Source organism: Pseudorasbora parva, chromosome 9 (genome assembly GCF_024679245.1).
Source record: "Pseudorasbora parva isolate DD20220531a chromosome 9, ASM2467924v1, whole genome shotgun sequence".
Classification (NCBI taxonomy): domain Eukaryota; kingdom Metazoa; phylum Chordata; class Actinopteri; order Cypriniformes; family Gobionidae; genus Pseudorasbora; species Pseudorasbora parva.
The window spans coordinates 41,367,340-41,383,313 of record NC_090180.1 but is presented as its reverse complement, the minus strand read 5'-3'; the positions used below and the strand labels follow the sequence as shown (position 1 = coordinate 41,383,313).

General features: G+C 36.6%; 1 protein-coding gene across 2 annotated transcripts in view; it reads right to left on the bottom strand.

The window, feature by feature from the left end:
- LOC137089162 (ephrin type-B receptor 1-B) overlaps window positions 1–15,974 on the bottom strand; it is a 319,379-nt gene that overhangs the window by 105,061 nt on the left and 198,344 nt on the right. The gene's annotated exons all lie outside the window — the stretch shown is intronic.

Here is a 15,974-nt window from a genome sequence, read left to right as displayed (position 1 = left end):
ACATGTAACCTTTTAAAGAGTGCTTTACAATTTTAGGTATATTTAAAAGCTAGGATAAATACATTTAAAAAAAAGTCTTTGCTGCATAATTTATATATGAAATATAGATGAATCCTTCTTAAAGCTACAAAGGTTACTCAGTCAAGAGCAGTGCGTGGTTTTCTCTGTCTTTTGTTCTTTGATTAACATTAATGACAGACATTGGGTTTAATAGGCTGCTGTCACTTTAAGGTCTGAAGCACATGACAGGGATCTGATGAACATCCGATTTACTCACAACTCTACATACATTTGAGTCTTCATTCAACTGTTAAGCTTGCAAAGATACTTGACAAACAGCATTTTGGAATAATTTAGTCTGTGCAAGTGCTGTCTGAAGAGGCTTTCTGTATGCGCGAGTGTGTGTGTGAGATTTACAGACGCACGTGCCAGTAGTAACTCACTGCCTTCTCTATTTAGTGTCTTATCATGCTTGTATGATTTAAAGGCATTCGCTTCAATAAGAGCGTGAACATATATTGTAACACTTAAGGATGACGTGAAAAAAATGGATACTGCGTTAATTGCATTAAATATTTTTTATGCGTTTAAACTGAAATAAATAAATTAATAACAATAATAATAATTGCATGTGTGTGAATGTGTGAATTTTGACAGGCATAACTGAACAGTGTTGTGCAAGTTACTTCCAAACTGTAATATATTATAGATTACTTATTACTGCTATTTAAAAGTAATTCATTACATTACAATATTACTGTCTCAGAATTGTAATGCGTTACATTACTCCTGTATTACTTTTTGAGTTACTTTCACCAAAATAACTTCAGAAGTAGCTCTTAACATTCTAAAATGTAGGCAGAGAGCATTTTACATCCAGTAGAAGGCGATATGATGAAGCATAATGATATGGGCCATCCAGGCTAACTATAGAGAATTGGCAAAAAAGTGAATTCTCAAGACAATGCAAGAAATCATGACGATCCAACTCTGTTATAAGTATTATTTTAAAGGTAAAGTGATTATCTGGCAATATCTGGGAATAGCTTCTGTTCATAGACACAACAGAACTGTGTAAACTCTAAGTTATGACAATATGCGCATTTGTTCTTTTCTTATTGTTGCGACATTTGCGAGATAGTTATTTCAGTTTTAGAAAAAGGTTGTATTTGACTGCATTTGCATTTGATAGCCTATACGTTCTTGTCCTTATCTCTGATAAACTAAGCAATGCGCATCCATCTCGCGAATGTACAGTAGGGATTAGACGGTGGGGACATTTTCCCCCAGTTAATCAAAGTGTGATGACATCACCGGTATCTGGGCTTTTAAATCACTATTCTATTTAACCGAAAGGAACATGCGCACTACCGCTTGGGCATTAATAACGGGAGCGGATGCAAAGCGAGTGCTTTCAAAGAATTCTTATAAAAGTTAAGCTTCCATATGAACTGAAAACGCGCCAGTGCGCGCACACCAGAATGACAGCTCGTTAGTAAATGCGCGGTCTGTGCTGCCAAGCAGATTTTAGTTTCGGTTTAAAATTAGCCTATTATTCTCAATGAAATACACAACACAATGACAAACCCCCTTTAATAGGCGCTTTTACATTTCACTTTGAAACCAAATCTTCTGCGATCATCTGTCAGCTCAAGATCACATGTTCGGCTCATGCTTAGCAGACACCTTCCGTTTTTATTTGAACGGCCTGTTCTCTAACTGAACTAAATTACTTTATTACTATAAAAAATCTAAACGACGGTGTCACGGTGTGCAGTAGTCTTATTCTGTCATCTTCACCCAAGTGTTGTTTATAGGCATTAGGCCTATAGTTTGGCTCAGCAGCGCGCGCCTTGTCTCTCGTCCGTTCTTCGACGCGCTCGCCGTTGTGCTATTCTTTGAAATGACAGAGCCTTTAAACCTTCTTTAGCCACTTTTCCACTGGCCAGCGCGAGCACAGAGGCTGAAATCATGCCTGCGGCACTTCTGTAAAATCCGCAATAAACATTTACGCCTTCACTGGACTACACACAATATCCAAATGTACACCAGCAAGAGGGAGATGAACTGAAGTACTAAATTGAAGGAAAATGAAGTAAATCGCTATACAAAAATATATCAGAAGCTGTCATTTAGTATTTAATTACTAACCTGGACACCACACGCGGCTATTGAATGACCACGAACAGGTAATAACTTGCATTTTTCATGCGTTAATGTATCGCGCCTTTTTTTCCTTTTCCTTTTTTGTTTTATTGTATTGGGGGGGGGGGGGGGGTAACGCAAGCGTTACTGGAAATGTACCGAGTAAAATATTACTGAAAATTGAATAGTAATGCCTTACACTACTGCGTTACAGCAAAAAGTAATAAGTTACTGTAATGTATTACTTTTGTAATGCGTTACTCCCAACACTGTAGCTGAAATACCTTTTTTCCAAGCATCTCAAATCGCTTCCATCAACATGTCGCTTTAGGAGCTCTGTAGTTCCCGAAACTTTTAGACTTAATAAGCCTGTTTATCAGTAAATGAATAATTAGAAGATTGCTCATTTAGTTGAGAATGCTGGCAGTGGACAACTGCATGCTTGCAAAAAAAAATGCTCTACTCATTATTCAGAAACTCAATCCACTACATTTGTACATAAAAATATATTTTTAGGCAATCAACATCAACTAATTCAAAATTCAAGATGAGTCACATAAACACAGACAACGTCATTCGTCCACTAAAATACTGCAAGAAATGGCTGGAAAGAGTCCAATGATTTCTGAGAAAAGCTCTGGCAGCATTTGTTTGCAGACGTTTGACTTTTTGGGAGCTCTGTGTGTGGATGTGCACATCTGCTTATGTGTGTGTGTGATGGTTTGTAGCACTGAAGAAAGCGTGTTCACAGGCTTAAGCTCATAGCAGAATCACAGCGAGTCAGACGTCGCTGGCAGAGGATTAACGGCAGCAAAGCAATTACACTGCTTTACAGTCCTGTTCACTGCACCTGTACACACAACACTGACTCTTGCAGGTCAACCGTTTGTGTGTGTGTGTGTGTGTGTTTGTGTGTGTGTGTGTGTGTGTGTGTGTGTGTGTGTGTGTGTGTGTGTGTGTGTTTTGGCTTTAAGAAATCCATAGAAGTGTTCTCTAGGGATCTGTCTGAGTGCAAGCGCCTTAGTGCTTTTATATCTGTCTGTCTGTCTGTCTGTCTGTCTGTCTGTCTGTTTGTTTGTCTGTCTGTCTGTCTGTCTGTCTGTCTGTCTGTCTGTCTGTCTGTGTGTGTGGGGGGGGGGCATGTTTTTGTGACATTTGAGGACACAAATGTGTATAATGACATAGGTATGACATAGGTATTGCAAGGAGATTGTGAAATATGAGGACATTGGCCATGTCCTCACTTTTCAAAATGCTTATAAATCATACAAGATGAGTTTTTTTTAGAAAGTAAAAATGGAGAATGTTTCCTGTGATAGGTAGGTTTAGGGGCTGGGGCAGGGGCAGTGTAGGGGGATAGAAAATACGGTTTGTACAGTATAAAAACCATTACACCTATGGAATGTCCATATATGTCACAAAAACAAACATACACATGTGTGTGTGTGTGTGTGTGTGTGTGTGTGTGTGTGTGTGTGTGTGTGTGTGTGTGTGTGTGTGTGTGTGTGTGTGTGTGTGTGTGTGTGTGTGTGTGTGTGTGTGTGTGTGTGTGTGTGTGTGTGTGTGTGTGTGTGTTATTCATATGAACTATGAACCTATAGCAGATATCAGTGTTCCACAGACTAAAATGTGTCATTTATTTTATGAATCCTTTTACTCTTTCCCGGACACCCCTAAAGCCAGAATTGATCAGATTCAGCTTCTGGCCACAATTCTGCACCAATAGCTAAATAAACCCAAATACAAACAGCAACCAGCGTTCCATATGAGCCTAGACATATTAGTTTCATCAAATCCAGACTGGTCTCTGTTGGCCAACCAATCCTCAGATAACAATTTCTGTTCTTGCTTGGCCAAACAAAACAGCTAAGTCTGAGAGAGAAACTTTATCCACATTCCACACATATTCTTGTCTATAAAAGGACATGCCATAGACTTCTACTGCATTTATATAACTAATTATAAATGTTAAAAGACTAACACTTTATATACTGTATATGAATGATTATTATTATTATTATTATTATTATTATTGTTGTTGTTGTTGTTGTTGTTGTTGTTGTTGTTGTTGTTGTTGTTGTTGTTGTTGTTGTTGTTATTATTATTATTATTATTATTATTATTATTATTATTATTATTATTACTATTACTATTATTATTATTATTATTATTATTATTAGTATTATTAGTATTATTAGTATTATTATTATTATTATTATTATTAACAATAATACTCTAACAGGGTTTCTGCAGGTTTCACCAAGTCAAATTTAAGACTTTTTAAGACAATTATGAATTCAATTTAAGACCTGTATTACGCAAAAAACATTTAATAATAAAAAATAATAAATAATGGAAATGCAAGAATCACAAAAACACTTGCAAAGCAAATTAATTTATTCAAATTGATCATATATTTATTAATTTATTTAAATTGAACATATTTATTAATGTATTCAAATTAAATATATATATTCAATATATTGACATATATATTGAACACACACGGATGCTTATTTGAGACAGCAGGTGAAAAATATAATGATTCGCCTTCGCTCTCACGATCGTGGAACTGGAAGAACTGGAGAACTATTGGCTGACGAATAAAATCTGTTTTATGTGTCTGTCACACAATCAAAAAAAGAATGGCTGTATTATATGATGCATGTTGGTCTCATTTGTAGTCGTAAAAAAGCTAATTATTTGGACTAGCAAAAGAAAGAAGTACAACGGAATAAAAAGCAAGCAAACACACATTCAATGAGCATAAGAGTCAGCGTCACGTGGACGTAGGGAAATTAAGACCTGTTTAAAATGATTTAAGACCTAGACCTTCAGCGAATTAAAGACTTAAGACCCCGCGGAAATTGTCTTAATAATAATAATAATAATAATAATAATAATAATAATAATAATAATTAAAGCTGCAAGCAGCATTTAGCGGGGTTCAAGCCTTTAAGGCCTTTAAAGCACATAGGCATTAAAGACATTAAGTTTTATTTAGCAAGATTTTAAACACTGAAATAATAGATGGAAAAGTCCATTCACAGCCAATATAGGCAATTTACCATAGGAAATGCATGGTTTTTAAAGCTTTTTAACAGTTATACCTATAGTCCGATCTCTTTAAAACTTTGCATGCTTCATCAGCATGTCATGCCACATATACCCAACAATTTTCGTGAATTTTTGAGCTTCCCTTTTTGGTTAGCGCCAACTAGTGGCCGATTTCTTTCAAAATTCTTACAGACCTCTAGGACCATGAGTCAAACATGCCCACCGAGTTTCGTTCCGATCGACCTCCGTTAACCCCATCTAATAGGTGCTCAAAATTAATTGGCTGATGGCGGCCATGTTTTTTGAGATACACCAATGTCCTCATAGACTTATATAGTAACTTGGGCCAAGACACTGCATACCAATTTTCAGGTCAATCGGACTAGCGGTCGTTGTTTTTTTCACATTATAGCGCCACCAACTGGTCAAATGTCGCGATTTTTTTATCGAGACCAAAAAATGAGCCCATACACATGTGTACCAAGTTTGGTGAAGATATCTCATTTCCTTCTTGAGTTATAGCCTTTTTAGTAAAATAGGCTCCGCCCACAACATTCTTTTTCCACCCCTTAGCAACCGTAAATCGAAATTTCTACTTTTCTCAATGAATATTGATATTCAGACTACAGAGAACATTTTGGCACTGGTTTGGTTCCGATTGGGCAAAAAAACAGAGACTAGTTCGCAAAAGTAGGTATTTAAAGCATTTGACGCCTTTTGCATGAAAGGTTTTTAAGCACTGAATGAATTTGAGAGATATCAGGTGAAATGAAGTGATAAACTGACAAAATGTGATTTTTAAATGTTATAATAGTGACTTTACAAAGTCTAAATATGAATTATAGAACAAAATGACTAATTTAACCAGTAGGGTGGCAGCAGAGAAACATTCATTGGCTCAGTTTCATTTACCATGATTCTATTATGATTTACCATAGTTTACCACAATTTACCACATTCTAGTATGATTAACCATGATTATTTTGTGATTTACTATAGTTTACCACAATCTAGTATGATTTACCATGATTTTATTGTGATTTACCATAGTTTACCATGTTGTATTATGATTTACCATGATTCTAGCATATTTTACCATGTTCTAGCATGGTTTACCATGATTTACCACGTTTTAGTATGATTTACTATGATTCTATTGTGATTTACCATAGTTTAACATGATTTACCACGTTCTAGAATGATGTACCATGATTCTATTGTGATTTACCATAGTTTACCATAATTTACCACGTTGTATTATGATTTACCATGATTCTAGCATATATTACCATGATTTACCACGTTCTAGCATGGTTTACCATGATTTACCACATTCTAGAATGATATACCATGATTCTATTGTGATTTACCATAGTTTACCATGATTTACCATGATTTTATTGTGATTTACAATAGTTTACCATGGTGTATTATGATTTACCATGATTCTAGCATATTTTACCATGATTTACCATGTTCTAGCATGGTTTACCGTGATTTACCATAGTTTACCATGATTTACCACGTTGTATTATGATTTACCATGATTCTAGCATATATTACCATGATTTACCATGTTTTATTATGATTTACCATGATTCTATTGTGATTTACCATAGTTTACCATGATTTACCACGTTCTAGAATGATTTACCATGATTCTAGCATATATTACTATGATTTACCACGTTCTAGTATGATTTACCATGATTCTAGCATGGTTTACCATAGTTTAACATGATTTACCATGTTCTGGCATGGTTTACCATGATTTACCACGTTCTAGTATGATTTACTATGATTCTATAGTGATTTACCATAGTTTACCATGATTTACCACAATTTACCACATTGTAGTATGATTTACTATGATTCTATTGTGATTTACCACGTTCTAGTATGAACAAATTAATTGGTCAACATTGTCAAAATGTCATTTGCAATGTAGTTATAATGATTTTCTAAACTGGCTTACTGACCAGAATGAACCAATGAGTGGTCTTCTGCTGCCCTCTGGTGGCCGTTTATTATAGCAATTTTTGGGAACACACCATTTAAAGCAATGGTACCTCATCACATTTCTCACTTTTATAGAGGCATATATTGCCCGATCTCCATGAAATTTTTCATGCTTCTTTAGAGTAATATTCTGCACGTGCCCACCTATTTTTGTGAAGTTTGTAGTTTTCATTCAGGATTAATAGGTTTTTGAGCATGCTTTGCCAGGCCCCCTCTTTTTAAATGACCCTGTTATAGTCATCCAAATTCAAAAGTTCAACTTTTTTTCAATGAATATTTATCTAGAGCGTCTAGAGAATTGTCCTAGATTGGTTTGGTTCCGATCGGGGAAAAAACCAGGGACTAGTTTGCAAAAGTATGTTTTTAACATAGTTGCAAATATTTAATTAATGATATGATTGACAGCAATAGTTCTAGAGGCAAAGTTGTTCAACATGAGGAGATCTATCAGGTGATATGCATATTTTGTGGATGGGTGCCACACCACGTGATTACAGAGCCATAAAACTCGTTAGCGCCAACTAGTGGCTGATTTCTTTCAAAATTCTTACAGACCTCTAAGGCCATGAGTCAAACATGCCAATCAAGTTTTGTTCCGATCAGCCTTCGTTACCCTTGTCTTATAGGTGCTCAAATTTCATTGGCCGATAGCGGCCATATTTTTTGAGATACTTCAATGTCCTCATAGACATACATGGTACCTTGGGCCAAGACACTGCATACCAATTTTCAGGTCAATCGGACTAGCGGTCGTGTGGTTATAGCTATTTTCATGTTTTTTTCACATTATAGCGCCACCAAGTGGTCAATCGTCGCGATTTTTTTATCGAGACCAAAAAATGATCCCATACACATGTGATCCAAGTTTGGTGAAGATATCTCATTTCATTTTTGAGTTATAGTTTTTTTAGTAAAATAGGCTCCGCCCTGAGCGTCCATTTTGAATCCACTTATCTTTCGTGAATCGAAATTTCAACTTTTTCTCAATGAATATTAATATTGAGACTACAGACAACATTTTGGCACTGGTTTGGTTCCGATCGGTCAAAAAACCAGGGACTAGTTCGCAAAAGTAGGTTTTTGACAAAATTCAAAATGGCGGAAAATTTTTAATGACGGAAATGAAATCGGAGATATACGTTTTGTTCGTCATGGTCTCAGCTTTCCAATGATATAAGACACTTGACCCTTAGGAGCAACGGTTTAGGAGTTATGAGCTCTTTCGCGCTTTTGGTTGCTATAGCGCCACCTATGGGCCAATCTGGCTCATAATTTGATAACCTCTCCTCGATTTTTGTACTACCTATTGGCCAAGTTTCAAGTCTCTAGCCCTTACAGTTTGGTCTGCACGATGCGTTTTTCGGCTGAATAATAATAATAATAATAATAATTAAAGCTGCGAGCAGCATTTAGCGGGGTTCAAGCCATTTAAGGTTTTTAAGCATTTGACACCTTTTGCATGAAAGGCTTTTAAGCACTGAATAAATTTGAGAGATATCAGGTGAAATGAAGTGATAAACTGACAAAATGTGATTTTAAATTTTATAATAGTGACTTTATAAAGTCTAAATATGAATTGATCAGGAGAGTGCAGAGAATCATACTGCTGTGGTTTGGTTCTGATCAGGCAAAAAACCTAGGACTAGTTTGCAAAACGAAGTTTTTAACATAATTGTAAATATTTAAATAAAGATTTGATTGACAGTATTGGTTATAGAGGCAAAGTTGTTCAGTATGAGAAGATCTATCATAATATATGCATATTATGTGGCTGTTTTAACCCCACCTGATTACAGAGATTCACCATAGGGAATACATGGTTTTCAAAGCTTTTTAACACTTATAGCGCCCCCTATACTCCGATCTCCATAAAACTTTGCATGTGTCTTCAACATGTTATGCCACATATACCCAATAATTTCCGTGAAGTTTTGAGTTTTCCCTTTGGATTTATAGGCTTTTGAGTGTATTTTGCCACGCCTCTTTTCTAAAATGGCCCTGTTATAGCCATCCAAATGCAAAAGTTCAACTTTTTTTCAATAATTATTGACCTAGAGAGTCTATAGAATTGTCCTAGACTAGTTTGGTTCCAATTGGGTAAAAAACCAGGGACTAGTTCGCAAAAGTAGGTTTTTAACATAATTACGAAAATTTAATTAATGATTTGATTGACAGCAATGGTTCCAGAGGCAAAGTTGTTCATCATGAGGAGATCTATCATATGATATGCATATTTCATGGATATGTGCAACACCACGTGATTTCAGAGCCATAAAACTTGTTAGCGCCAACTAGTGGCCGATTTCTTTCAAAATTCTTACAAACCTCTAAGACCATGAGTCAAACATGCCCACTGAGTTTCGTTCCGATCAGCCTCCATTAACCTTGTCTAGTAGGTGCTCAAAATTCATTGGTCTATGGCGGCCATGTTTTTTGAGATACACCAATGTCCTTATACACATACATGGTACCTTGGGCCAAGACACTGCATACCAATTTTCAGGTCAATCGGACTAGCGGTCGCGTGGTTATAGCTATTTTCATGTTTTTTCCACATTATAGCGCCAACAAGTGGTCAATCTTCACGTTTTTTTTATCGTGACCTCAGATTGAGTCCATACACATATGTACCAAGTTTGGTGAAGATATCTCATTCCTTCTTGAGTTATAGCCTCTTTAGTAAAATAGGCTCCGCCTTAAATGTACATTTCCACGCCCCTTTTCGTTCATGAGTCAAAATTTCAACATATTTTTGATAATTATTTATATTCAGACCAGACAGAACATTTTGGCACTGGTTTGGTTCTGATATGTCAAAAAACCAGGGACTAGTTCGCAAAAGTAGGTTTTGACAAAAATTCAAAATGGCGGAAAAATTTTGCATACCGGAAATAAAATACCTCCTAGGTTTTTTGTTCGGCTTGAGCCAAGGATTCCAATGATGTAAGACACTTGATTGTGCGACAATGGGTTTTTGAGATATAAGCAAAATAGTGACTTTTTTTTGTTTTTTGCGCTATAGCGCCACCTATTGGCCAATCTGGCTCATAATTTGAGAACCTCTCCTCGATTTTTGGACTACCTATTGACAAAGTTTCAAGTCTCTAGGCCTTACGGTTTGGTCTGCACGATGAGTTTTACGGCAGAATAATAATAATAATAATAAAAATCGGTACAATTACAATAGGGTTTCAGCATTTCATGCTTGAACCCCTAATAATAAAAATCAGTACAAATACAATAGGTGTTCAGCACTTCGTGCTTGAACCCCTAATAATAATAATAATAATAATAATAATAATAATAATAATAATAATAATAATAATAATAATGCATTTTATTTAAAGGCGCCTTTCATGACACCCAAGGGCACCTCAGAATGAAAATACAGAACACTGCACAAAAAAGAGTATTTCTTAAAGAAAAAAGAGTAAAAAAATGTCTTATGATAACAACTATTATTTAAATGAATCACATCCAAAATAAAAGTTTGTGTTTACATAAACATATGTAAAATAATATACACACATGCATGTATATATCTTTATTTATATATTTATTTTAATATTTATATATTAAATATTTTATTTATACACAGTACACACACATATATTGTGTGAACAAATCATCTATGTGTGTGTGTGTGAATGGGTTGGGAGGGGCACGACACTAGCCAGCAGAAGGGCATACAATTATTTGTATTTTCCTTTACACACTGCACACAACTTTTAATAAAGCGATTAAAACTGCCTACCGACTGACAGACGAACTGACAATGGCTTTCTTATTAAGGTTTAAATAAAAGTTAATGTGCTGGATAAACATTCATAAAATGTTTTCTCATAACATTTTAAAGCTGTGATCGAATACAGAACATCACACAAATATATAAAAGAACATTTTGATAATTAACCTAAAAATACCTGCCAAACTTTGAGTGCGTTTACATCTATGGTTTAAATGCACGTTCTTAAGCCGATTATGCCTAAAGGGGGTCTCAGACCGGACGCGAAGCTCAGCGCTGCGCCTCAGGTATCTCACACCGGACGAGCACATTATATACGCACAAGCTCAATTTTGAATCGACTTCTGAAAGAAAAGCAGCAGGATGGGTGTATCTTGTAGCACAGGTTGAAATCAGAGTGACGATTTGAGGGAAATAATAATTTAATATTAAACCTTGAAATGGTTTTAAACAACTTCCTGAGACGCCGTGGACAAGCGCCGAATGCTGTTGCCGGTGTGTATATATAGTGTATATATATATAGTGGATGACCCTGAATGACCCCAAGGGAAAGTATTTAGCTCACTTTTGAGGACAATTTTGTTCTTAAAGCATAGCCAAGAAAACTTCCACACATACACGCACAGTAACCGGCGATCCATGTAAACCTAGACGCATTAGTTGCATCGAACCCAGACTTGCCGCCAACCAAGCCCCAGATAACAAGTTCTGCTCTTGCTCGGCCAATCGAAACAACTAAATCCAAGAGAGAATGCTCTATCTACACACACACACACACACACACACACACACACACACACACATATACACAAACCCCAGAACAGAACTGGTCGCCGCATAGCTCCTGGAGAATTAATCTTGAGGACTGTGCTGTCCGGCTTCCTCCAATTAACCAGTAAGCTGTCAGCCATCAACACACACACATACACTCCCAGCAGACATTTCTGAGGAAATAATTTAAGTTCTGATGGAGGCTTGAGGCGATTCGGGCCAGTCCCACTGCTCTGCTCCCCACAGAGACAACCACAAATCCCCAGATAGAGAGAGAGAGAGAGAGAGAGAGAGAGAGAGAGAGAGAGAGAGAGAGAGAGAGAGAGAGAGAGAGAGAGAGAGAGAGAGAGAGAGAGAGAGAGAGAGAGAGAGAGAGAGAGAGAGAGAGAGAGAGAGAGAGAGAGAGAGAGAGAGAGAGAGAGAGAGAGAGAGAGAGAGAGAGAGAGAGAGAGAGAGTACAGTGAGATTGCGGAGGAGGTGAAATTTTACTTTACACTGAAGCTGAGATGATGTAATTTACTACATGCAGGGTGGCGTGTCTTGATATATATATATATATATTTAAACCTATTTCTTTAACTGCTAGACACAGCAGTTCATAGAGAAATACATTTTTAATCATTTTCTCAGCATCTGAGACAGTAAAATGACCAGGTGTTAGCATGGGCCTTCCTCTGAGCAGGTGTTGGGCTAAATCGTAAATGGCCATCTGTATATGTTTCACTGAATGCCATTTTAGACTGTAAATGGAGAATTAAAATGCTTAGAGGACTTTCAAATACAGCGTGCACTGCCTCTGCAAATACGAACAGGTCAGTTCTGAATACAGTCAGAAATTATGCAACTGTAGTGCCCTAGCCTTTTAAACATGACAACATTCACTCTGTGACAATTAATGTAGACAATATATACATATCTTCAAATGTATATTCCGTTTAAAATGGGGACTATTTCATAAGGATGTTAGGGACATCATTTATTAAATCTAAAAATGGTATTATGTTTTAAATTCATTAAGAAACCAATAGCACTCTTCATGAAGAGAAAAAAGGACACTCTTTGAGAATTCAACACTCTGACCTGCAGCACTTGTGAGATTAAATCTAGCTTGCAACAATAAATAATACATAAATACACTCACTCTGCACTACGGAATTTGTGACTGTAGATTTGGAACAAAATCGATACACCAAATTATACATGTATAATGTATAACTGTTAATACAGTGTGTGTGTGTGTGTGTGTGTGTGTGTGTGTGTGTGTGTGTGTGTGTGTGTGTGTGTGTGTGTGTGTGTGTGTGTGTGTGTGTGTGTGTGTGTGTGTGTGTGTGTGTGTGTGTGTGTGTGTGTCTTGTAATCTTGTAAGCCTCACAGCCTCTCAGTAATGACTTCAATTTGTCATTCATATGAAAAAAAAAAAACACTTTTTCTTATGAATGAGAATAAAGAGATGCATAATCTAAAATATATAATGAAGCATATTCAAAATCCAAGTGGAAAAATAAATAGATACATGAATAAATACTTTTTATTTTAACAAAATAATAATAAACTTTATGGATGTCATAGTCTTCTTAAAATATGAAAAAAGGGCTCCAGACTTTCAAAAAGAGTTTTTGCTTTTGTCTCATTGCAAACCGAATCTTTTCCATTTTGAGAACATGTTGAAAATCAAAAACCCTTTAGCAATAGAAAGCTTTTTTTAAGTTGCATTTTGCATTTAAAGGTGGTGTAAGTGTGATTTGAAAACAGACTCAGGTTGAGTGCAATAACAAACTTGTAGCCAATCAGCAGGTAAAGGGCGTGTCTACCATTGATGGTGAGAAGAGCACTCAGAACTGCTCTCCAGTGGTTCAGGTCTTACCTCTCAGGTAGGTCCTACAGGGTGTCATGGAGAGGTGAAGTGTCTAAGTCACATCATCTAGCTACTGGAGTTCCCCAGGGCTCAGTGCTTGGACCACTTCTCTTCCCCATCTACATGTCATCATTAGGTTCTGTCATTCAGAAGCATGGCTTCTCATATCACTGCTAAGCTGATGACACTCAACTCTACTTCTCATTTCAACCAGATGATGGTGTTCGTTGGTGTTCATATTGCTGCCTGTCTGACATACATTTCTAGCTGGATAAAGAAGGAGCATCACCTTCAACTCAATCTGGCAGAGACAGAACTTCTTGTGGTCTCAACCAACCCAGCACTTCATCAAAACTTCTCCATTCAGCTTGGTTCATCAACAATAACTCCATTCAGGACAGCCAGGAACCTTGGAGTTGTGATAGATGACCAGTTTAACTTCACTGACCACATTACTGCAACAGCCCGGTCCTGGAGATTTGCTTTATACAACATTAGAAAGATTAGAACCTTCATATCAGAACAGGCTGCACAACTCCTGGTTCAAGCTCTTGTTCTCTCCAGACTGGACTATTGTAATGCTCTTCTAGCTGGGATACCAACATGCTCTATCAAACATTGCAACTGATCCAGAATGCAGCGGCGAGAGTGGTCTTTAATGAGCTGAAGAGAGCGCATGTCATGCCTCTCTTCATCAGACTGCACTGGTTGCCAATGGCCGCTCGCATCAAATTCAAGGAACTGGGGCTCGCCTACAAAGCTACCACCAGCTCTGCACCAATATACCTAAACTCACTTGCTCAGACTTACACACCCTCCAGAAGCTTGTGTTCTGCAAGTGAACAGCCCCGAGTGGTATCATCCCAAAGAGGCATGAAATCGCTCTCACAGACATTTTCCTGGACCGTTCCCACCTGGTGGAACAACCTGCCGATCTCAATTCGAGCAGCTGAGTCTGTAGCCATTTTTAAAAAAACATCTTAAGACACACTTTTCCAGCTGCATCTGACCAATAAAGACTAGCACTTAACTATCCAATTCAATTTTCTGTTTATTTGTTTGTTTATTAAAAAAATAAAAAATAAAAATAACATTAGTTTGTGTGCTGTTTGATTAACTGAGACTTCCTTACGGCACTTGCATGCTGCTGCCCTTGTTTGTTTCGTTGCTTCTATTGCTCTCCTCTTTGGATCGCTTTGTATAAAAGCGTCTGCTAAATGATTAAATGTACACTGTTAGCAATTGATGTAATTTTTACAGTAAATTTTACAACAACTTATTGTATTCATTTTTTTATTGTAAATGCAAATGCATGATGGGAAATTTATGGACAGTCTTGTAATTTTGTTGTAACTACACTGTAAAAGCATTATTTTACAGCCACCGCATAGCATTGTGGGATTCCTACTATTTGAATTTTGAAATTGCGCGGCACTGTGGCGGCCAATGCACCAGAATCAAACATTTTTGGAAGGAACACATCTCAGGTATGAAACGTTAGCATGAAATCTATTTTTATAAGTCCATGGATATATTAATACTGGTGATATGAGTGAGTGGTGATTGTTTCGTTTGGTATTTTTCAGTGACATCTCAGTGACTTGACACTCCCGGTAAAAAACACCACGAACCGACTGCGGTGAAGCGGCGTCTTTACTCAAACCATCCGGGAAAAGTTACCACATTCAGGTACGAAATATTCACAATTTTTCGTTTGGTATATTTCAGTAACATTAGCTAGAGTAACGTCAGTTCTCTATAACGTTAGCTCAACTCTCATCATTAAACTCAAAATGATTAGTTTGTTCTTTTTTTTGCTGAAGGAGATTCAAAGACCCGAGTCTGTAAAATGATCCAAACTTTGGATCTACGGTGTTCTGTGGAAAGTTTTTTTTTATGGCGCGCTTGACTTCTGAGAAGAACGTCACGTCTGCCTCCTGTCAGTGAGTTAGTTTATAAAGGTAACGTTAGCTTATGTTTGCTCTTTTCTTATTTTTCGTTTGGTATATTTCAGTAACATTAGCTATAGTAACGTTAGATCTCTATAACGTTAGCTCAACTCGCATGATTCAACTCAAAATGATTAGTTCGTTAATTTTGCTTAAGGAGATTCAAAGATCCGAGTCTGTAAAATGATCCAAACTTTGGATCTACGGTGGTCTGTGCTGTGGAAAGATTTTTATTACGCGCTTGACCTCTGAGAAGATTGTCACGTCTGCCTCCTGTCAGTGAGTTAGTTTAAAAAGGTAGCAGTTTGCTCTTTTCTTATAACTGTTAAAGCATATATCAAGAACAGATTTTATAACATTATTGTATATATATAATTATTAATTAATTATTATAATAAATATATATAATTATATATATATATTTTTTTTTTT